General features: G+C 37.0%; 1 non-coding gene across 1 annotated transcript; it reads right to left on the bottom strand.

The window, feature by feature from the left end:
- Nucleotides 1–4,862: 4,862 nt before the first annotated feature.
- LOC112781877 (small nucleolar RNA R71) lies at nucleotides 4,863–4,970 on the bottom strand. Its single transcript, XR_003192627.1, has one exon. It is a non-coding gene; the product is annotated as a small nucleolar RNA R71 (small nucleolar RNA).
- Between the last annotated feature and the right edge of the window lie 18,607 nt (nucleotides 4,971–23,577).

Genomic DNA, 23,577 nt, shown 5'->3' with positions numbered 1-23,577 from the left:
CAAACTAATGGACAAGCTGAGGCGGCCAACAAAGTCATATTGGCCAGGTTGAAGCGCTAGTTGCAAGAAGCAAAGCGGACATGGACAGACGAGCTCCCCAAGTCTTATGGGCATATCCCCCAACCCCTCATTCCACAATGGGTGAATCACCTTTCTGACTTGCCTATGGGATGGAAGCCATGATCCCCATAGAAATTGTTGAAGAATTACCTATGGTTATATTCTATAATGAAGGGACCACTACCCACGCATAAAGGGAAGAGCTCGACCTCCTCCCAAAAGTCCAAAAATGAGTTCGAATTAAAGAGGAAGCACTAAAACAAATAATGGCCTTAAGGTATAATCAGAAGGTTATCAAAAGAAGCTTCGCCTCAAACGACCTCGTATTGATCTGAAATGACATCGGAGTTCAGAAGCCGAGCAAAGGGAAGCTAGCAACTAATTGGAAAGGACCCTACAATATTCTTGAAATCCTAGGGAAAGGTTACTACAAGGTGTCTGACCTACAAGGACGAGAACTCCCGAGGTCTTGGTGCGCGTGGAACCTAAAGAAGTACTACAGTTAGAAAGTAAACCTTGTTCCCTGATGTACTCTTTTTCCCAACCTTAGGATTTTTCCTTAAAAAGGGTTTTTTCTAAAGGAGGTTTTAACAAGGAACCAAAGCAAGGGCTAAGGGTACTCAAGTCCTTAGTAAGTAGGCTTATGCAAAGGAATTTATCATTTATCAATAAACTCCTAGTTTTTCAAAAAGGTTTCCTATTAAAAACGCATTAATTTAAGCTCGACAAACCGGAAAAATCATTGCCGACCTATCATGATCGGCAAGATGAAGTGACGAGGTACAAATTAATGTAAGAAGTTATATAAACAACTCGTAAAAATTGACCTCAATTATAAAGTAAAATAAAAACAAAGTGTACAAGTAACTTAGCAAAGTCTAACTACACAAAGTCGGGGCTTGAAAAAAGAAATCCATACAAATGAATTCATTGCTTAAATTCAGCAAAAGCATTGAAAAAATTTGCTAAACCAAGCAACTGAATAAAAAATCAAGGAGTAGAAAGGCTCTTTGATGAGCGGATAATTTATACGCTTTTTGGCATTATTTTTACACAGTTTTTAGTATGATTTAGTTAGTTTTTAGTATATTTTTATTAGTTTTTAATAAAAAATCATATTTCTAAACTTTACTATGAGTTTGTGTATTTTTCTGTGATTTCATGTATTTTCTGGCTGAAATTGATGGACTTGAGCAAAAATTAGATTCAGAGGTTGAAGAAGGACTGCAGATGCTGCTGGATTCTAACCTCCCTGCACTCAAAGTGGATTTTCTGGAGCTACAGAACTTCAAATGGCGCACTCTTAATTGCGTTGGAAAGTAGACATCCAGGTCTTTCCAGCAATATATAATAGTCCATACTTTGCTCAAGTTTAGATGATGCAAACTGGCATTCAACGCCAGCTCCATGTTGCATTCTGGAGTTAAACGCCAGAAACAGGTTGCAAAGTGGAGTTAAACGCCAGAAACAGGTTACAAATTGGCGTTCAACTCTAGGAGAAGCCTGTACACATGTAAAGCTCAATGCTCAGCCCAAACACACACCAAGTGGGCCCCAGAAGTGGATTTCTGCATCATTTACTCATTTCTGTAAACCCTAGTAACTAGTCTGATATAAATAGGACCTTTTACTATTGTATTAGACATCTTTAATCAGTTTTATGCTATCTTAGACCTTTATGCGGGCTGGCCATTCGGCCATGCCTGGACCTTGTTCTTATGTATTTTCAATGGTAGAGTTTCTACACACCATAGACTAAGGTGTGGAGCTCTGCTGTTCCTCATGAATTAATACAAAGTACTATTATTTTTCTATTCAATTCAAGCTTATTCCGATTCTAAGATATTCATTCGCACTTCAATATGAATGTGATGATCGTGACAGTCATCATCATTCCCAACCTATGAACGCGTCCCTGACAACCACTTCCGTTCTACCTTAGATTGAATGAATATCTCTGGGATTCCTTAATCAGAGTCTTCGTGGTATAAGTTAGAATCCATGGACGGCCATTCCTGAGATCCGAAAAGTCTAAACCTTGTCTGTGGTATTCCGAGTAGGATCTAGGAAGGGATGGCTGCGACGAGCTTCAAACTCGCGAGTGCTGGGCGTAGTGACAAACCAAAAGGATCAATGGATCCTATTCCAGTATGATCGAGAACCGACAGATGATTAGCCATGCAGTGACAGCGCATTAGACCATTTTCACTGAGAGGACAGGATGTAGCCATTGACAACGGTGATGCCTAACATACAGCTTGCCATAGAAAGGAGTATGAATGATTGGATGAAGACAATAGGAAAGCAGAGGTTCAGGAGGAACAAACATCTTCATACGCTTATCTGAAACTCTCACCAATGAATTACATAAGTATCTCTATCTTTAATTTACGTTTTATTTATATTTTAATTATATTTTAATTATCAAATATCCATAACCATATGAATCTGCCTGACTGAGATTTGCAAGATGACCATAACTTGCTTCAAGCCGACAATCTCCGTGGGATCGACCGTTACTCACGTAAGGTTTATTACTTGGACGACCCAGTGCACTTGCTGGTTAGTTGTGCGAAGTTGTGACAAAGAACTAAGATTATGAACGTGCGTATTAAGTTTTTTAGCGCCGTTACCAAGGAATGAACCGTCACGATTTCTGCGCACCAAGTTTTTGGCGCCGTTGCCGGGGATTGTTCGAGTTTGGACAACTGACGGTTCATCTTGTTGCTCAGATTAGGTAATTTTATTTTAATTTTAAGCTTTTTATTTCTTATTTTCGAAAAATACAAAAAAATTCTTCTTTTTCGTTTTTCCCAAAATAATTTTCGAAAAATACCAAAAAAAAAAATAATAAAATCATAAAAACCAAAAATTTTGATGTTTCTTGTTTGAGTCTTGTGTCAAATTTTAAGTTTGGTGTCAATTGCATGTTTTTAAAATTTGTGCATTTTTCGAAAACTCATGCATATGTTCTTCATGATCTTCAAGTTGTTCTTGATGAATTGCTTTGTTTGATCTTTGCATTTTTATGTTTTGTGTCTTTTCTTGTTTTCCATATGCATTTTTGAACTATTAGTGTCTAAAGTTTAAAAATTTCTAAGTTTGGTGTCTTGCATGTTTTTCTTTTCTTAAAAATTTTCAAAAATAAGTCTTGATGTTCATCTTGATCTTCAAAGTGTTCTTTGTGTTCATCTTGACATTCAAAGTGTTCTTGCATGCATTAGTTGTTTTGATTCATAATTTTTATGTTTTGTTTCAATTTAGTGTTTGTCTCTCTCATCATTAAAAATTCAAAAATAAAAAAATATATTTCCCTTTTTCTCTCATAAATTTTCGAAAATTTGAGTTGACTTTTTCAAAACTTTTTAAAATTTAGTTGTTTCTTATGAGTCAAATCAAATTTTCAATTTAAAATTCTATCTTTTTCAAATCTTTTTCAAAAATCAAATCTTTTTCATTTTCCTTTTATGATTTTCGAAAATTTCAAATTGATTTTCAACATCTTTTTCTTATTTTTATTTCATATTTTTGAAATTAATGCTAACAATTAATATGATTGATTCAAAATTTTTAAGTTTGTTACTTGCCTAGTAAGAAAGGTGCAATCTTTAAACTCTAGAATAATACCTTTTTAGTTTCTTGTTAGTCAAGTAATCAACTTTGATTTCAAAAATCAAATCTTTTTAAATTTCTTTTTCAAATCTTTTTCAAAATAAATGTCAATCACATCTTTTTCAAAATCAATTTCAAAATCTTTTCTAACTTCTTTTCTAACTTCTTATCTTTTCAAAAATTGATTTTCAAATCTTTTTTAATTAACTACTTGACTTTTTGTTTGATTTTAAAAGTTTACTATTTCAATCATATCTTTTTCAAAACTACCTAACTAATTCTATCTCTAATTTTCGAAAATCCCTTCCCTCTTTTTCAAAATTTCTTTTTAAATTAACTAATTGTTTTAAATTTAATTTAATTTGATTCAATTTTCCTTTCTTAATTTTTGAACTTTAATTTTTATTTTTTATTTTAAATTCAATTTAAAAACAAAAATACTTTTATTTTAATTTATTTCTCTTCTCCTCATCTCTTTCTAATTATTTATTCATCTACTAACACCCCTCTTTCACCCAAGAATTCAAACTCATTCCTCTCCCTTGTGTTTGGATTCTTATCTTTTCCTTCCTCCATTATTCTCTTCTTATACTTACATAAGGAATCTCTATACTGTGACATAGAGGATTCCTCTTCTTTTTTGTTTTCTTCTTTTTGATATGAGCAGGAACAAGGATAAGAACATTCTTGTTGAAGCTGACCCTGAACCTGAAAGGACTCTGAAGAGGAAGCTAAGGGAAGCTAAAGCACAACTCTCTAGAGAAAATCTGACAGAAATTTTCGAAAAAGAAGGAGACATGGCCAAAAATAATAACAATGCAAGGAAGATGCTTGGTGACTTTACTGCACCTAATTCCAATTTACATGAAAGAAGCATCTCAATCCCTGCCATTGGAGCAAACAATTTTGAGCTGAAACCTCAATTAGTTTCTCTGATGCAACATAATTGCAAGTTTTATGGACTTCCATCTGAAGATCCCTTTCAGTTCTTAACTGAATTCTTGCAGATCTGTGATACTGTTAAGACCAATGGGGTTGATCCTGAGGTCTACAGGCTTATGCTTTTCCCATTTGCTGTAAGAGACAAAGCTAGAATATGGTTGGACTCTCAATCTAAAGACAGCCTGAACTCTTGGGATAAGCTGGTCACGACTTTCTTAGCCAAGTTCTTTCCTCTTCAAAAGCTTAGCAAGCTTAGAGTGGATGTTCAAACCTTCAGACAGAAGGAAGGTGAATCCCTCTATGAAGCTTGGGAGAGATACAAGGAACTGACCAAAAAGTGTCCTTCTGACATGCTTTCAGAATGGACCATTCTGGATATATTCTATAATGGTCTGTCTGAATTATCAAAGATGTCATTGGACCATTCTGCAGGTGGATCCATTCACCTAAAGAAAACACCTGCAGAAGCTCAAGAACTCATTGACATGGTTGTAAATAACCAGTTCATGTACACTTCTGAAAGGAATCCTGTGAGTAATGGGACGCCTCAGAGGAAGGGAGTTCTTGAAATTGATACTCTGAATGCCATATTGGCTCAGAATAAAATATTGACTCAGCAAGTCAATATGATCTCTCAGAGTCTGAATGGATTGAAGGAATCATCCAACAGTACTAAAGAGGCATCTTCTGAAGAAGAAGCTTATGATCCTGAGAACCCTGCAATAGCAAAGGTGAATTACATGGGTGAACCCTATGGAAACACCTATAATCCCTCATGGAGAAATCATCCAAATTTCTCATGGAAGGATCAACAAAGTCTCAACAAGGCTTTAATAATGGTGGAAGAAACAGGTTTAGCAATAGCAAGCCTTTTCCATCATCCACTTAGCAACAGACAGAGAATTCTGAGCAGAATCCATCTAGCTTAGCAAATATAGTCTCTGATCTATCTAAGTCTACTGTAAGTTTCATGAATGAAACAAGGTCCTCCATTAGAAATTTGGAGGCACAAGTAGGCCAGCTGAGTAAAAGAGTCACTGAAACTCCTCCTAGTACTCTCCCAAGCAATACAGAAGAAAATCCAAAGAGAGAGTGCAAGGCCATTGATTTAACCATCATGACCGAACCTACAAGGTTGGAGGAGGATGTGAATCCTAGTGAGGAAGACCTCCTGGGACGTCCAGTGACCAATAAGGAGTTTTCCTTTGAGGAACCAAAGGAATCTGAGGCTCAATTAGAGACCATAGAGATTCCATTGAACCTCCTTCTGCCCTTCATGAGCTCTGATGAGTATTCTTCCTCTGAAGAGGATGAAGAAATTACTGAAGAGCAAGTTGCTAAGTACCTTAGTCCAATCATGAAGCTGAATGCCAAATTATTTGGTAATGAGACTTGGGAAGATGAACTTCTCTTGCTCACCAATGAACTGAATGCATTGGATAGGCAGAAATTACCTCAAAAGAAACAGGATCCTGGCAAATTCTTAATATCCTGTACCATAGGCACCATGACCTTTGAGAAGGCTCTGTGTGACCTGGGGTCAGGAATAAACTTAATGCCACTCTCTGTAATGGAGAAACTTGGGATCTTTGAGGTGCAAGCTACCAGAATCTCATTAGAGATGGCAGACAACTCAAGAAAACAGGCTTATGGACAAGTAGAGGACATGTTAGTAAAGGTTGAAGGCCTTCACATCCCTGCTGATTTCATAATCCTAGACACTGGGAAGGAAGATGATGAATCCATCATCCTTGGAAGACCCTTCCTAGCCACAGCAAGAGCTGTGATTGATGTGGACAGAAGAGAATTGGTCCTTCAACTGAATGAGGACAACCTTGTGTTTAAGACTCAAGGATCCCCTTCTGTAACCATGGAGAGGAAGCATGAAAAGCTTCTTTCACTGCAGAGTCAACCAAAGCCCCCACAATCAAACTCTAAGTTTGGTGTTGGGAGGCCACAACCAAACTCTAAGTTTGGTGTTGAACCCCCACAGTCAAACTCTAAGTTTGGTGTTGGAAGGTCCCAACAATGCTCTGAACATCTGTGAGTCTCCATGAGAGCTTATTGTCAAGCTATTGACGTTAAAGAAGCGCTTATTGGGAGGCAACCCAATGTTATTTAATTATGTCTATTTTATTTTCCTTTTGTTATTTCGTGTTTTAGTAGGTTGATGATCATGTGGAGTCACAAAAACTACTGAAAAATCAAAAACAGAATGAAAAATAGCATTGAAAATAGCACACCCTGGAGGAGAGCAGTCTGGCATTTAAACGCCAGAAACAAGCATCTGTCTGGCGTTTAACGCCAGAAACAGGCACCAAGCTGGCGTTTAACGCCAGAAACAAGCATCTGCCTGGCGTTAAACGCCAGAAACATGCTACATTTGGGCGTTTAACGCCAGGAACAAGCAGCAATCTGGCGTTAAATGCCAGGATTGCAGAGCAATGGCATTTTACACGCCTAATTGAAGCAGGGATGTTAAGTCTTTGACCCCACTTGATCTGTGGACCCCACAGGATCCCCACATCTTCTTCTCTCCTCTTCAAACCTTTTCATAACCCTCTTCCCCAAATACCCTTCACCAATCACCTCAATCACTCTTTCCCATCACCTCTTTACCACTCACATCCATCCTCTCTTCCCCATAAACCCCACCTACCTCCAAAATTCAAACTCTTTTCCCTCCCAACCCTAAACCTAATGGCCGAACCCTAAATCCCATCCCACCCCTATATAAACCCCTCTTTCCTTCTTCATTTTCACACAACACAACCCTCTCTTCTTACCCTTGGCCGAATACACCTTCTCCCTCCATCTCCTCTATTCTTTTTCTTCTTCTCTTTCTTTCTTTCTTCTTTTGCTCAGGGGATGAGCAAACATTTTAAGTTTGATGTGGTAAAAGCATAGCTTTTTGTTTTTTCATAACCATTTATGGCACCTAAGGCCAGAGAAACCTCTAGAAAGAGGAAAGGGAAGGCAATTGCTTCCACCTCTGAGTCATGGGAGATGGAGAGATTCATCTCAAAGGTCCATCAAGACCACTTCTATGAAGTTGTGGCTAAGAGGAAAGTGATCCCTGAGGTTCCTTTCAAGCTCAAAAAGAATGAGTATCCGGAGATCCGACATGAGATCCGAAGAAGAGGTTGGGAAGTTCTCACCAACCCCATTCAACAAGTCGGGATCTTAATGGTCCAAGAGTTCTATGCAAATGCATGGATCACTAGGAACCATGATCAAAGTGTGAACCCGAATCCAAAGCATTGGCTCAGCATAGTTCGGGGGAAATACTTAGACTTCAGTCCAGAAAATGTAAGGCTGACGTTCAACTTGCCAATGATAGAAGAGAACGCACGCCCCTACACAAGAAGGGTCAACTTTGATCAAAGGTTGGACCAAGTCCTCATAGACATATGTGAGGAAGGAGCTCAATGGAAAATTGACTCAAGAGACAAGTCGGTTCAGTTAAGAAGGCATGACCTCAAACCAGTGGCTAGGGGATGGCTAGAGTTCATTCAACGCTCAATCATTCCTACTAGTAACCGGTCTGAAGTTACTATAGACCGGGCCATCATGATCCATAGTATCATGATTGGAGAGGAGGTGAAAGTTCATGAGATTATACCTCAAGAACTTTACAAGGTGGCTGACAAGTCCTCCACTTGGGCAAGGTTAGCCTTTCCTCACCTCATATGCCACCTCTGCAATTCGGCTGGAATTGACATAAAGGGTGACATCCTCATTGAAGAGGACAAGCCCATCACTAAGAAAATGATGGAGCAAATAAGAGATCATGGACCTCAACAAGAGCATGAGGAAATCCCCCACCATGAAATCCCTGAGATGCCTCAAGGGATGCACCTTCCTCCACAAAACTATTGGGAGAAAATCAACACCTCCCTAGGAGAATTAGGTTCCAACATGGGACAACTAAGGGTGGAGCATCAAGAGCACTCCATCATCCTTCATGAGATTAGAGAAGATCAAAGAGCTATGAGGGAGGAGCAACAAAGGCAATGAAGAGACATAGAGGAGCTCAAAAGCACCATTGGTTCTTCAAGAAGAGGAAGACGCCACCCTCACTAAGGTGGACTCATTCCTTAATCTCCTTGTCTATTTATCTTACTGTTTTTCGTTTATTATGCTTTATGTTTATTTATGTTTGTGTCTTATTACATGATCACTAGTGTTTAAGTGTCTATGTCTTAAAGCTATGAATATCCTATGAATCCATCACCTTTCTTAAATGAAAAATGCTTTAATTACAAAAGACCAAGAAGTACATGGTTTCGAATTCATCCTTGAAACTAGTTTAGTTATTTTGATGTGGTGACAATACTTTTTGTTTTCTGAATGAATGCTTGAACAGTGCATATGTCTTTTGAAATTGTTGTTTATGAATGTTAAATATGTTGGCTCTTGAAAGAATGATGAAAAAGAATACATGTTATTTGATGATCTGAAAAATCATAAAAATGATTCTTGAAGCAAGAAAAAGCAGTGAATACAAAAGCTTGCAGAAAAAAAGAGAAAAAAAATGGCGAAAAAAAAAAGCAAGCAGAAAAAGCCAATAGCCCTTAAAACCAAAAGGCAAGGGTAAAAAGGATCCAAGGCTTTGAGCATCAGTGGATAGGAGGGCCTAAAGGAATAAAATCCTGGCCTAAGCGGTTAAACCAAGCTGTCCTTAACCATGTGCTTGTGGCGTGAAGGTGTCAAGTAAAAACTTGAGACTGAGCGGTTAAAGTCGAGGTCCAAAGCAAAAAGAAGAGTGTGCTTAAGAACCCTGGACACCTCTAATTGGGGACTCTAGCAAAGCTGAGTCACAATCTGAAAAGGTTCACCCAGTTATGTGTCTGTGGCATTTATGTATCCGGTGGTAATACCGGAAAACAAAGTGCTTAGGGCCACGACCAAGACTCATAAAGTAGCTGTGTTCAAGAATCAAGATACTGAACTAGGAGAATCAATAACACTATCTGAATTCTAAGTTCCTATAGATGCCAAACATTCTGAACTTCAATGGATAAAGTGAGATGCCAAAACTATTCAAGAGGCAAAAAGCTACTAGTCCCGCTCATCTGATTGGAGCTAAGTTTCATTGATATTTTGGAATTCATAGTATATTTTCTTATTTTTATCCTATTTGATTTTCAGTTGCTTGGGGACAAGCAACAATTTAAGTTTGGTGTTGTGATGAGTGGATAATTTATACGCTTTTTGGCATTATTTTTACATAGTTTTTAATATGATTTAGTTAGTTTTTAGTATATTTTTATTATTTTTTAATAAAAAATCACATTTCTGGACTTTACTATGAGTTTGTGTGTTTTTTTGTGATTTCAGGTATTTTCTGGCTGAAATTGAGGGACTTGAGCAAAAATCAGATTCAGAGGTTGAAGAAGGACTGCAGATGCTGCTGGATTCTGACCTTCCTGCACTCAAAGTGGATTCTCTGGAGCTACAAAACTCCAAATGGCGCGCTCTCAATTGCGTTGGAAAGTAGACATCCAGGGCTTTCCAGAAATATATAATAGTTCATACTTTGCTCGAGTTTAGATGACGCAAACTGGCGTTTAACGCCAGTTCCATGTTGCATTCTGGAGTTAAATGCTAGAAACAGGTTGCAAAGTGGAGTTAAACGCCAGAAACAGGTTACAAACTAGCCTTCAACTCCAAGAGAAGCCTCTACACGTGTAAAGCTCAATGCTCAGCCCAAGCACACACCAAGTGGGCCCCAGAAGTGGATTTCTGCATCATTTACTCATTTCTGTAAACCCTAGTAACTAGTCTGATATAAATAGGACCTTTTACTATTGTATTAGACATCTTTGATCAGTTTTATGCTATCTTAGACCTTTATGGGGGCTGGCCATTCGGCCATGCCTGGACCTTGTTCTTATGTATTTTCAACGGTAGAGTTTCTATACACCATAGACTAAGGTGTGGAGCTCTGCTGTTCCTCATAAATTAATACAAAGTACTATTGTTTTTCTATTCAATTCAAGCTTATTCCGATTCTAAGATATTCATTCGCACTTCAATATGAATGTGATGATCATGACAGTCATCATCATTCCCAACCTATGAACACGTGCCTGACAACCACTTCCGTTCTACCTTAGATTGAATGAATATCTCTGGGATTCTTTAATCAGAGTCTTCGTGGTATAAGTTAGAATCCATGGACGGCCATTCTTGAGATCCGGAAAGTCTAAACCTTGTTTGTGGTATTCCGAGTAGGATCTGGGAAGGGATGGCTGCGACGAGCTTCAAACTCGCGAGTGCTGGGCGTAGTGACAGACGCAAAAGGATCAATGGATCCTATTCCAGTATGATCGAGAACCGACAGATGATTAGCCATGCAGTGACAGCGCATTGGACCATTTTCACTGAGAGTAGCCATTGACAACGGTGACACCTAACATACAGCTTGCCATAGAAAGGAGTATGAATGATTGGATGAAGACAATAGGAAAGCAGACGTTCAGGAGGAACAAGCATCTTCATACGCTTATCTGAAACTCTCACCAATGAATTACATAAGTATCTCTATCTTTAATTTACGTTTTATTTATATTTTAATTATATTTTAATTATCAAATATCCATAACCATATGAATCTGCCTGACTGAGATTTGCAAGATGACCATAGCTTGCTTCAAGCTGACAATCTCCGTGGGATCGACCCTTACTCACATAAGGTTTATTACTTGGACGACCCAGTGCACTTGCTGGTTAGTTGTGTGAAGTTGTGACAAAGAACTAAGATTATGAACGTGCGTATTAAGTTTTTTAGCGTCGTTACCAAGGAATGAACCGTCACGATTTCTGCGCACCACTCTCCAAGTTTCAAAATTGTTCAAATGCAAACTACAAAAGTTGTTAAATACTACAACAGATATAAACGAAAGGTGTTCACAAAACTTCTAACTATTACAAAATAAAATTGTTCATCAAGACCCACAAGTCGGGCTATTTAACAACAAAAGAAAAGCTACGAAGAAGGGCCAAGGAGGGGGTTAAGATTCTTCCCTGTCACAACGTCTTGACCTCGTGCAGGAGGGGTTGGAGGATGAAAAGAAATCGGCATAGTCGGGATAGCATGAAGAGGTAAAGGAGGAAGCTTGGCATTTACCACGTCAGGAAGAGACCCAGGGGCCTGAAAAGTTTGTCCGACCCAAGTACTTAAAGACTTCAGATCAAGCAAAGGATCTTCATCGTCCTCGGGGGCTGGTACGATCTTCGCGTCAACCATAATATTGTCCTAGCTAAACAAGGAGAGGTCAACCCCGAGAGCAAGGACTTGGACTTGAGCTTTCAAGTTGTTGAATGTTTCGTCCAACCCCTCGACCACAGACTCTTGAAGAGAAGCATATTCCTCTCTGGCATTTTTTAACTCCTCATGAAGGTCAATATTTTTCCCGTAAACCCGGGTATAGCTTTTCTCCACCCTCTTTTTCACTCCCTTAGCCATAGTCATGGCAGCCTCCGCCGTCTTTACCCGGGCTCAAGCTTTTTCTAAATTGGACCTTAGCCTGACCCTCTCCTCATCAAACTCCTTTTTCGACTCCTTTAGCCTCTCCACCTCAGCTCGGGCAGCATCAAGAGAGCTTTGGGTGGCACTAAAGGGAGTCTTTTTTAACTCCTTTGACAAAGATATGCATATTCCAGCTATACGAATACCGTTTCCAGCCATAAGTTGGAGGTGATTCTGGATAGCCACATCATCCATACTGATGCATCTGTAAGGGAGAATATTTCTCTCACTCCAGGCAAGTCCGTCAAAACCTTTGTCGTAAATACTCCCTTCTTCGGTAGTCTTTTACCTCTTTGGGAGAGGCTCTGAAGATGAAGAGGATGGAGGAACAACAGAAATCTCCAGAGGAGGGTCAAGAGAGATTAGCCAACTTGTTAGAGTAGGAATAATCTTCTTTTGAGCTAAAGGTTCAGAATCCGACTTCTTCAGGGAAGGACGGGAAGAATCACTCCCGGCCTCTTTATCCTGAAGACCACGGGCCACGACAGTCTTCCGAGTTTGGCGCAGTTGTTTCATCGCGGTAGTCTTGGGAGCCATGGTCTCTGCAAAACAAGAATAAAAGCACATTAGTCAAATAAATTACAACCAAGAGTCATAAAAGCTAAGAGTCAGAAAGCTACCTAGCTCGGACCAAAGCTGACTGGGGTCCCCTAAGAATCTCTTAGTATCCAAATGAGGAGCCCGACCACGCACTCTTCCAACACGTTCACAAAACAATTTTCAATCTCATCTAAGGCATCTACGTTGTACTTAGTTATCACCAGCTTTTTCTCCCAGTACAACAGAAAAGAAGGCTCATCATTTTTATATAAATAGAAAGGTCAGGTACCCTCTACAGATCAGAATTTAAAGAAATAGTTCTTAAAGTCGTCGAAGGATTCATCAAAAATGGAAAAAACCTTTCTTCCTTGAACAGTGCAAAATGAAAACAGTGGCAAAATGTGTGACTCCTTGTGATCATATATACTTTGCGCCTTGTGGTTTTTGTCATACTTCACAGTGAAATATTCCCAAGCTGGGTCATATTTTCCTCGAGAGGAACTTGTTTGAGATTATTGGATGGAATTATCTTGTGGTTGATCTATCTAATTACATACAATATTTTACTAATTACAAATATCATACAGCAAAATAAAAACTCAGCCATTACAATAACAATAGCAAAATTCAGAATGACAGCAATTTAGAATCTAGACGATTATATCAATTCATACAATTCATATAGCATTCAATGTAATTAAATTCAGCAATTCATACAGTTATTTCACCAGAATTCAATATAGCAGAATTGAACTTATATAGCAAAATTCAATATAGCGAATTTCAAAATTCAGAGTCCCAATTCAAAATTACAGAATGATTAATCTATATAATTAACAAAATAGAAAAAAATTGAAAAGAAGAAGAACTCTGCATCAAGCCATCAATTCATATAATTAACAAAATAAAAAACTAAAGATTAGCTGAACTCAAATCTGGACTAAATTCCTCATCGCAGCAACTAGTAATTCATACAATTAATTCAGCAAATAAAAAAATTAATTGAAAAACCAAAACCCAAGAACTCACCGCGGCAGAGAGCACAGAAGGCCTAGAGTTCACGACAGCAGAACAGATGCCCAACGACGACGTTGACAGAAGCTAACGACCAGGACGACAAGCCGACAACTAGGCTGACCAGACAACATCGACGCCAGAAGCTTCAGAGTTCAGAGTTCATGATGACGACATCGCTGACAGCTGCTTCGATCCGCGACGGTGACAGCTGCTTCGATTCGCTGACATCAGCTTGGATCCGGCGTCGATTGTGATAGTGACGGTGGAGTTTGTTGGAGGAAGGTGGAAGAGGAAATTAAGGTTGAGGAGGTGAGTGTGTCTTTGAAATGGGTTGGGTAATGGGTAGGGTTCAACACTTCAGCTTCAGCTGTTTTTTTTTTCCTCAGCGTCAAAATAACGCCGTTTGGTGAATTTTGGGAAAATAGGTACTTATAAAAATCCATCCGCTTTGGCAGTTAACTTCCGGTTCGAATGGTTTTTTATTGGTTTTTTGCAGGGCGATTTTTGGGTGGACCAAACCGCTTTAGATGATCGATTTTTAAATAATTTGATTGAACTCGCCGGTTCGGTCTGATTTTTAAAACATTGTTTTATACTCTGTAGCAATTAAAAGGTGATTACCCTTACCTCAATAGTCAATAGTCAATACACATATAATAGAAGGAAAAGTTTTCAAATAAAACTCATAAATTACTTTTTAATTGTTATAGATTATAAAAGATCATTTCATGATGAGTGTATTGAGGTAAGGTATAGCTTAAAAGGGGCTAATGGATCAACTGTTATGAATTTGAATTGTTTTAAATATTGTAACTTTTTTTTTATGTCCAATATAATGCCAATGTAGGTTTTTTTTAAAAAATTTAAAAACATGAAAACAAAAAGGCCAACCAAGTCAGGCCCGTTCTTAAATCAATATCATTAATGATATTAATTATAATTTGTTATTGTTCCAGCCCAGCCCAATAAGGATCGGGGATCCACCATATGGACTACCGATCCGATGGATTGTCGACCCGCATGCAAAGGTGACCCGCATGCCACCTCCCTTTGATTAAGACCTGGACAGCTGGAGGAAGCTTTCAGATGGACGGACCTAAGATAAAGGGCCCACCCGAGTACGAGGTATAAAAGAAGAAGAATCTATCCCTCTCCAAAAATACGTCACTTTTACCCTAAATAAACGCCTCTTCGTACAGATGCTTACTTTAGCATCGAAGTATTCTTGTAGCTAGGTGGCCTCACCCGCCAACCTACCGATGATTGAGGCAGCACCTCCTCTCGTGGAACTCGCACACAGGTCCAGACACCCCTACTTTCCAACTCGTTGCTTACGACCCATTACCCCTTCAATCCAGCATTTCGACAAGCAACCAAATAGTTATTAACCTAATGAAAGCATCCACGTGACTGCAACAAAAGACAGCCGCTACAATTGTTGTGAGCTGCCAGAACTTGTCTCTCTAGGGACAGTTGTCATAATCAAACTCTATCACCGTTCTTCTATACAAGTGGTGGTTAAGATACTCCCTAATTGTTTGAAGATTCGAAACACTATAAATTTTTAAAAATAAAATACCATAAAAAGTTAAAAACTTATTTTAATCTTAATTAATTTGGTTCAACGGTACATGCATATTGATAGGATTATTAAACCATTAATGCATTTTTTTTGTAAAATTACAAACACATTAATAATAACTTCTAAAATATATTTCTAATAGAATTATTCTCCACATACAAACATTTTCCTATACAAGTCTTTACAAGTCATTTATATTCACGCGTTTCGTGCCATTATTGCACGTTCTTCTTCTTCGTTATTTTTCTTTTGGTTTATTTACTCTGTTGGTCCTTATAGTTTTGCGAAATTTTTAATTAGGTCCCTATACTTTTTTTCCTTTTAATTGGGTCCCTGTACTAAATTTTTTTTTCAATTAGGTCCCTCTTAGCAGTAATTGGCTTAATTTTATAGGGACCCAACTAAAAAAAATTGGTGCAGGGACCCAAATAAAAGGAAAAAAAGTATAGAGACCCAATTAAAAAAAATTTGGTGCAAGGACTCAATTAAAAAGAAAAAAGTACAGGGACCTAATTAAAAATTTAGCGAAACTATAGGGACCAATAGAGTAATTAAACCTTTTCTTTTTCGTTATCGTCGTCATCAACACCAGCTCTTCCTCCTCCTCCTTTTCCTCCTTCTTTTTTCATTAGAATTTCTTCTCCTCCTGGTGCACGAATTTCCACACTTCGTACAACTGAACCAGCAAGGGCACTGGGTCATCCAAGTAATACCTGAGGTAAGTCAGGGTCAATCCCATGAGGATTATGGTTGAAGCAAGCTATGGTTATCTTGTAGATCTTAGTCAAGCGGATAGAAGAGTTGTTGGATTTGTTTAAACGCATAAAAAGAAAAGAAGATAGAATTACTATGTTTGATTATAACCAGTGATAAGAAGATGGTTAAGGCTTGGAGATGCTTTGTTCTTCTGGATTAATCCGGTCTTACTATCTTCTTCAACTGTGAATGATTTCTTCTATGGCAGGCTGTATGTGATCAACGTCGGTTGAGAGGTCACCAATGCTTCTCCATATATGAACCCCAGGGTTAGTGTGGATCCATTCTGATTGAGGGTGAAGCTCCTGCAGTCCATTCCCTTTAGTGATCCTACTCAAAACGCCACAGACAAGGTCGAATCTTCTGAATCAAAGAATGTTGCACCTTTGGTTCTAGCCTCTACCACAAAGACTCTAATCTTCCCATACCTCGGCTAAACTGGTGTCTCGAAAAGTCTCCAACAAAGTTGTGGATTAGCTGTCTAAGAGATGTATAATCTAGCTAGTGGTTTATCATTGTCCGATGAAAGACTCACTCTGAATCCATATAGAATAAGATAATCTTGTGCCGGTTCAACGCATTCATAATGATGAAGAACGAAGATACATCTTAGAATAGAGAATCGAACACGAATTGAGAAAGAACATTAATACTTTATTAATCCATAAAACTCAGCAGAGCTCCTCCCCTCAACCTAGGAGGTTTAGAGACTCATACTGATAGATAATACAATGAAAAACATGTAAAGTGTCAAAAGGTCCTCCGACAGTGTAAAAATTCTCAAATAAATACTAGACTAATGGCTAAGGATTACATAAGAAAGGGTAAAACAGTCTTTTAGTACAAAAATCCACTTCTAGACCCACTTGGTGAGTGTTTGGGCTGAGCTTTGATGAGATCCACGAGCTGGGAGACTCTTTGGGCGTTGAACGCTTGCTTGGGGGCCCTTCTTGGGCATTTGAACGCTGGCCACCCCCTTGTGGGCGCTGGACGCCCGGACTGTGGTAGAGGGTTGGCATTGAACGCCAGTTTTTGGCCTTCTATTCTAAATTAAACTATGGACTATTATATATTTCTGGAAAGCTCTGGATGTCATCTTTCCATAACCATTGAGAACGCTCCATTTGGACTTTTGTAGCTCCAGAAAAGCTCCTTCGAGTGCACGAAGGTCAGATCCTAACAGCATCTGCAGTGCTTTCTCTGCCTCTGAATCAGACTTTTGCTCCAGCTCCCCAATTTCAGCCAGAAAATATCTGAAATTACATAAAAATACACAAACTCATAGTAGAATTTAAAAATGTGAATTTTACACTAAAACCTATGAAAATATAATAAAACTTAAATAAAACATACTAAAAACTATATGAAAACAATGCCAAAAAGCGTATAAAGTATCCGCTCATCCTCCTTTTATTGTTTTGAATCCAATCAAGTGGCTGAGGTGTGGTTCAATTCAGAAGAAAAAATGTAGCATTAGAGTAAATATTTTTCTATATTTGCAGCAAATTTGGGTGTAACACGGAGATATTTGGGTGTAACACAAAGATATTTGGGTGTATTTTAAGAATTTTTGGTGTATTTTTATTCTGATAAGTTTTGCATAATTCAAAACTCTTCTTCTTCCTCCTCCTCATCTTCTACTGCTACTTTTTTTTATCATCATCACCATCTTCTTCTTCTTTTTTTTCTTATTCATCTTTTTCTTTTTTTTTACCTTCTCAAGTTTCTTCTTGTTTTACTCTCTTAACAAGAGTAAAAACAAAAAAATCGAACAAAGAAGAAGAAGAAACACATAATGCTGTAAAATTACTTGGAAGAGGATGAACTTGCATTCATTTAACTAAAAGAAAGAAAGAAATAAGGAAAAAAAAGAAGAAGAAAAAAATGCAGCATTAGAGAAAATATTTTTCTGTATTTGCAGCAAATTTGGGTGTAACACGAAGATATTTGGGTGTATTTTTATTCTGATAAGTTCTGCATAATTCAAAACTCTTCTTCTTCCTCCTCCTCATCTTCTACTGCTTCTTCTTTTTTTTTTTATCATCATCACCATCTTCTTTTTCTTTTTTCTTTTTATTCATATTTTTCTTTTTGTTTTACCTTCTCAAGTTTCTTCTTGTTTTACTCTTTTAACAAGAATAAAAATAAAAAAAAATCAAAAAAAAAAAGAAGAAGAAACACATAATACTGCAAATTACTTGGAAGAGGGTGAACTTACATTCATTTAACTAAAAGAAAGAAAGAAATAAGGAAAAAAAGAAGAAAAAAATGCAGCATTAGAGAAAATATTTTTCTGTATTTGCAGCAAATTTGGGTGTAACACGAAGATATTTTGGTATATTTTTATTTTGATAAGTTATGCATAATTCAAAAATCTTCCTCTTCCTCCTTCTCATCTTCTACTGCTTCTTCTTCCTCATCTTCTTATTTCGTTTTCTTATAATTCTTCTTGGGAGAAAAAATCAAACAAAGAAGAAAAAAATACATAATGTTACAAAATCAATAGAAAGAGAAGGAGAAAAAAATGCAGCAACAATAACAACAATAAAAAGAACCACGATGAGGATGAAAACACGAAGAAGAAGAAGAAGAAGAAGAAGAAGAAGAAGAAGAAGAAGAAGAAGAAATACGAAGAAAAATGAGGAGGAATGCAAAGAAGAAGGAGAAGAAGAAGAAGGAGTAGGAGGAAGAACGTGGAATCATTGTTATTAAAACCGGACCGGACTGGTCGGTTTGACCGAAAAATTGATAAATCGGATCGTAGACCGATCCGGTCCGATGATCAGACCGCATAAGGCAACAAACTGGTGTGAACCGGTCAAACCTGTAAGACCAGTTCGACCGAATCGCTTGAGTTTCAAAATTTTTCCAAAATGTGGAAGATGGGGTTTGAACCCCCTCATCAAGGAGAAAAATGATACTCATAACCACCAAGCTATTAAGCTTGTTATTAAAACATATGCAAATTAATATATATAAATATCTTTCAGTAAATAATTTACTTCTATTTAATTTATTTTAATTTTAGTTATAAACTCATTCATTCTTAAATTAATTATATTTTTATTTAACAATAATTATAAATTCACTTATTTTTTTATAATAGATATAAACTAATTAATAATTTATTAAAATTCGAAAATAATAGTTTTTTTAATATAAAAACAAAATAAAAATATTTATGATAGAGTAATAACAAAATACTTATTGTTCCTGTTTCATATTGTTTTAGAATGGCTAGATATTTTTAAAATGTTAGTGAAAATATGTATTTTAAATTTTAATTTTAAATTTTTGACTATGTTTTGTTTTTTATTTACATAGGATGGGGTCAATCGGTTCAACCAGTGACCCACCGGTTGAACCAATAGCCCAGTGACCCAGTGACCTGACCAGTTTGATCACCGGTTCGGTTCTGATAACTATGCGTGGAATACAAACGTTGAAGAAGAACCGTTTCTCATTTCGCGCTATTCAAAGTTGAGGAAGCGCGTGTTTACACGCTCTTTAAATTAAGAGTTGTTTTTGTTGGATTTGAACTAACTTGTATAAACTTGTATGCCAAAAAAATATATATGTGTAGCAAGTCTCTTTCCAATAAAAGAGAATTATGAAGAAGATATATATGATAATTAAAATCAAGTTACTAATTAAATCCTATCATCTAAATTTAATTCAATAAGTTGGTTATTTACATGATATTTTAGATAATTAAAAGTATTTTAAATATTTTGATGTAACATTATTTAAATATTGTTACTTAATTACTTGTAATTAGTTATATATATTGTTGAATGTTTATAATTAATTATGAGAACATTTCCAATACTAATTTTAATTTTATTTTATTTTGAGTTCTATAAGAATATTTGTGGGACCATATGTTATAAATAGTGATTTAAAATTAAAAGTGAAATTTGTTCCTTTAATACTTAATATTAGTTCAATTAGAATTTATATATTATTTTTAATTATTTCATCAACATAATTATATAAGTGACAAAATTTTAATGATTCTCTGTCAAGGTGATACCATATTTCTAAGGTGATATTGGTTTCATTTCATAAATTTTCAAAGCAGATTTTAATTCTAAATCAATTTACTTTTTAAAAGTATTAAAAGTGATACTTTAAAAACACTCTATTGGAGATAGGGTTGCACATGGATCGGATAATATCCGCGGTAATTATCTGCATCCGATCCGAATTTTGCGGATATTATCCGATCCGCACTATGGTAGGATCGGATTGCGAATTTGGCAGTAATATCCGCAGATCCGATCCGTAAATCCGCACATCTCATATAAATAGCATAGTTTAAGAAAGTAAACCCTAATGTGATATGAATTTTAATGTGTTATTTTATGAATTTTATGATATCTTGTTTTTAATTTTTTATGTTGTACTTCAACTTAGAATAATTAAACTTAAATCTTGTGTTATTATTTTGTTTTTGTTATTCAATAGAACTTTTATTGATAATATTTTAGAAGTAAATAGGCTTAAACACGTGAAAAATGAATTTTCTGGATATTTTTTTTTCGTAAAAACAGCCAAACAAAATCTTAAAATAGTTTTTTTTTAATTATGCGGATATATATACCTGATATCCGATCCGATCCGATCCGCAAGTATGCGTATCCGATCTGATCCGATGAGTGCAGTGCAGATCGAATAAAATTTTAGACTATATCTGATCCGATCTGTGTGCAGTCCTAATTGGAGATGCTCTGAGTTTTCTTTTTCAATCGGTATATAATCCAACATCATGATAAAAAAAAAATTATTTTCAAAACATAAAAAAAAATAGAGTAAGAAAGAAAAATAAAATAAATAATGAGGCAAAGATATAAATATTAGTTGAGAGTTAATATTTATAATTAATACGGTAATACTCTAGTACCAACATAGCCGCAACAAAGGGTAACAAAAATGGAGCAACAAATCAAATTTCTTTCGTTTCAAATTTAAATTTTAACACTTTAACTCTATTAAACACCAATAATTCTAAAAGAATATTTTGGTTGTAACACCCTACCATACAAAGACTTATGCTTAAGTCATAATTCAGAGATGGCAAGGTATTACGACCTCTAAAACAAAAATCTAGTACGAATAGTAGTATGAATGATTGATTATAACTAGGAGCCTTTATAGAAAAAGGGGGTAAACAAAAAAACCGTAACTCGAAAGCGCAACACTCCGATCGATAAACGTGACGAACCGGGATAAGCTATCGCGAGATCATATATACAAAAGAGTGTCAAAAACAGGAATATCAAGACTCAAAATCCGGCTGCGAAGATAACCGGTCTGAGCATAGCAATATATACATATAATAAAATAAGGAAAACCCTAAGGAAAACCCAAAGGGACACAAATACAGAAACCTATTCTCCAAAACCTCCTATAAGAGGAGTCATCACAGTTTGTATTATTTAATGGAGATAAAAGTATCTAAACAAGATATATAAACCAAAACAGAGTCCCGAGAACAAAGGATCTTCGCTAATCCCGAAGTCCCCAGCATGCCTCAACGAGAAGCCTCGCGTCCTGCATCTGAAAACCACAAAATCCGCATGGGTGAGAACCAGAGGTCCCCAGTACGGTAACAGCTTCCACATATATAATACATAATAATAGAGGAAAGCCGAAGGCAATCCTAGAACTTCCTCCAGAAAATATCAAAGCTTATAAACAAGCTAAACCGTAAGCGGCAACTAACTAAAGATCCTTCAGTCTAACTAATACTTCCCTTTCTACTTCCTTCAGACCTCCCAACAACCAGCAGGAGTATAATATAGCAAACACAGTTATATCAGACAAGAGATTTACAAATAGGAACAAATAAGGCATTTAGGCAATTAGCAAGTAATATGCAGTCAAATAGGCAATCTCAAACAATTCATGTAGTATGCTTATGATGCATGCCTGTCCCTAGTGGCTGATGATATCATCTGTCGGTTATAGAGCCAACCCGACAAGTCCTGGTAGCTAGCCATTGGACTGTCCCTCTGTCGTGCATCCCCAACTCGAGTTATACTCATCATAAACTTGATCATAATCATGATCCATATCCATCACCCTCACTGGTGAATATTTATCCATCACCATCACTGGTGAATATTTATGAGGGCGAGCTCATCCGGGCCTTTCACAGTGCCCGGCCACACTTACGACATAGGGTCAAAAGAGCTTCGAGTCTCAACCTGGAGCACATGGTGGCTAGCCATTGCTACTACCCAGGGAAACCCTCATCTCCAATGGTGGAAGTGCAAACCTTCACAATTCAATCAACATCATATATGCATTTATACTTGGCCATAAACATGGCTCCGCCGTAACACGGCAATAATCTAGCCATCCGGCTCACGGTTAAATCCATAACCAGCCAATTCATTAACAATTACGGCTCTTCGGCCCATGGCACAACAAGCACTTCCACCGCCATTCTCCGCATCTCACATAATCATCTTTGATCCTCAATGATCATTCATTTTTCCCTTGCTTCACTCGCAAGTTACCACATTCACTAGCCCTTTTTCTCATGCTAGGCATATCATAATGATTTAAGACATAAGTGGTGAGATCGGAGGCTTAGAAGTATGAAATTTGGCTTTTAAAACTCAAAAATCAACTTTGGGATGAAAACAGGTCCACGCGTATGCGCACTCCACGCGCACGCGTGGATGGCGCTTTCTCGAAGAATGGCGCGTACGCACCAAGTGCGCCTACGCGCGAGGGGTCATTCTGCTAAAAATTTTCTAAGTTAAAAGCTGCAGAATTTACAGATTCAAACCCCAATCTTCCGACGGACATAACTTCCTCATTTTAAATCGTTTTTCACTCGTTCTTCGAACGGCATGGACATCCCGGATCCAATTTCATTTCTAAACAGATTTGGCACAAATCAGAGATCCGTAGTCCAAGTTATGTCCCGTCAAAGTATGCCCAAAAACCATGTTTTCATACAAAACCACAAGGTGCCATTTTCAAAACAAGCCACTTTCAACTCTTTTCAAAATCAATCAAACATGCCAATTTCAATCCTTCTCTTTGAAATCATTCAAAATGTACCAAAATCAACAACAAACCATCCTCAACTCACACATTGACACTTTACCAAGGTTTCCAAAACCACATCCAACCATTTTAACACTTCTCAATCAAATGGCTAAAGGACAAACACAATATCATGTCATACATCCTTCCTCATCCCAATTTCCAATAATACCATTTCCAATTAACCATCATTATACATAATCAACATCATACTCACCATCAACATGGTACCACCCATCAATTCAACCTCAATCATCCATCAAGCATATATCACAACATGCATTTCTCATATTTCACACAATCAAGGCATCAATATTCATAATCACATATATGAACACATCATATATTTCAACCATTCAACAACACCAACAATTCAATGCCTATCTTAGGGCCTCTAGCCTAAGTATTTCCTACCACATTACATATTAGATACGGGAAACTAAAACCATACCTTAGCCGATTCCCCAAGCTC

The sequence above is a fragment of the Arachis hypogaea genome, chromosome 19 (assembly GCF_003086295.3).
Source record: "Arachis hypogaea cultivar Tifrunner chromosome 19, arahy.Tifrunner.gnm2.J5K5, whole genome shotgun sequence".
NCBI lineage: Eukaryota > Viridiplantae > Streptophyta > Magnoliopsida > Fabales > Fabaceae > Arachis > Arachis hypogaea.
The sequence above is the reverse complement of the archived record's forward strand: the minus strand, read 5'-3'. Positions and strand labels throughout refer to the sequence as shown.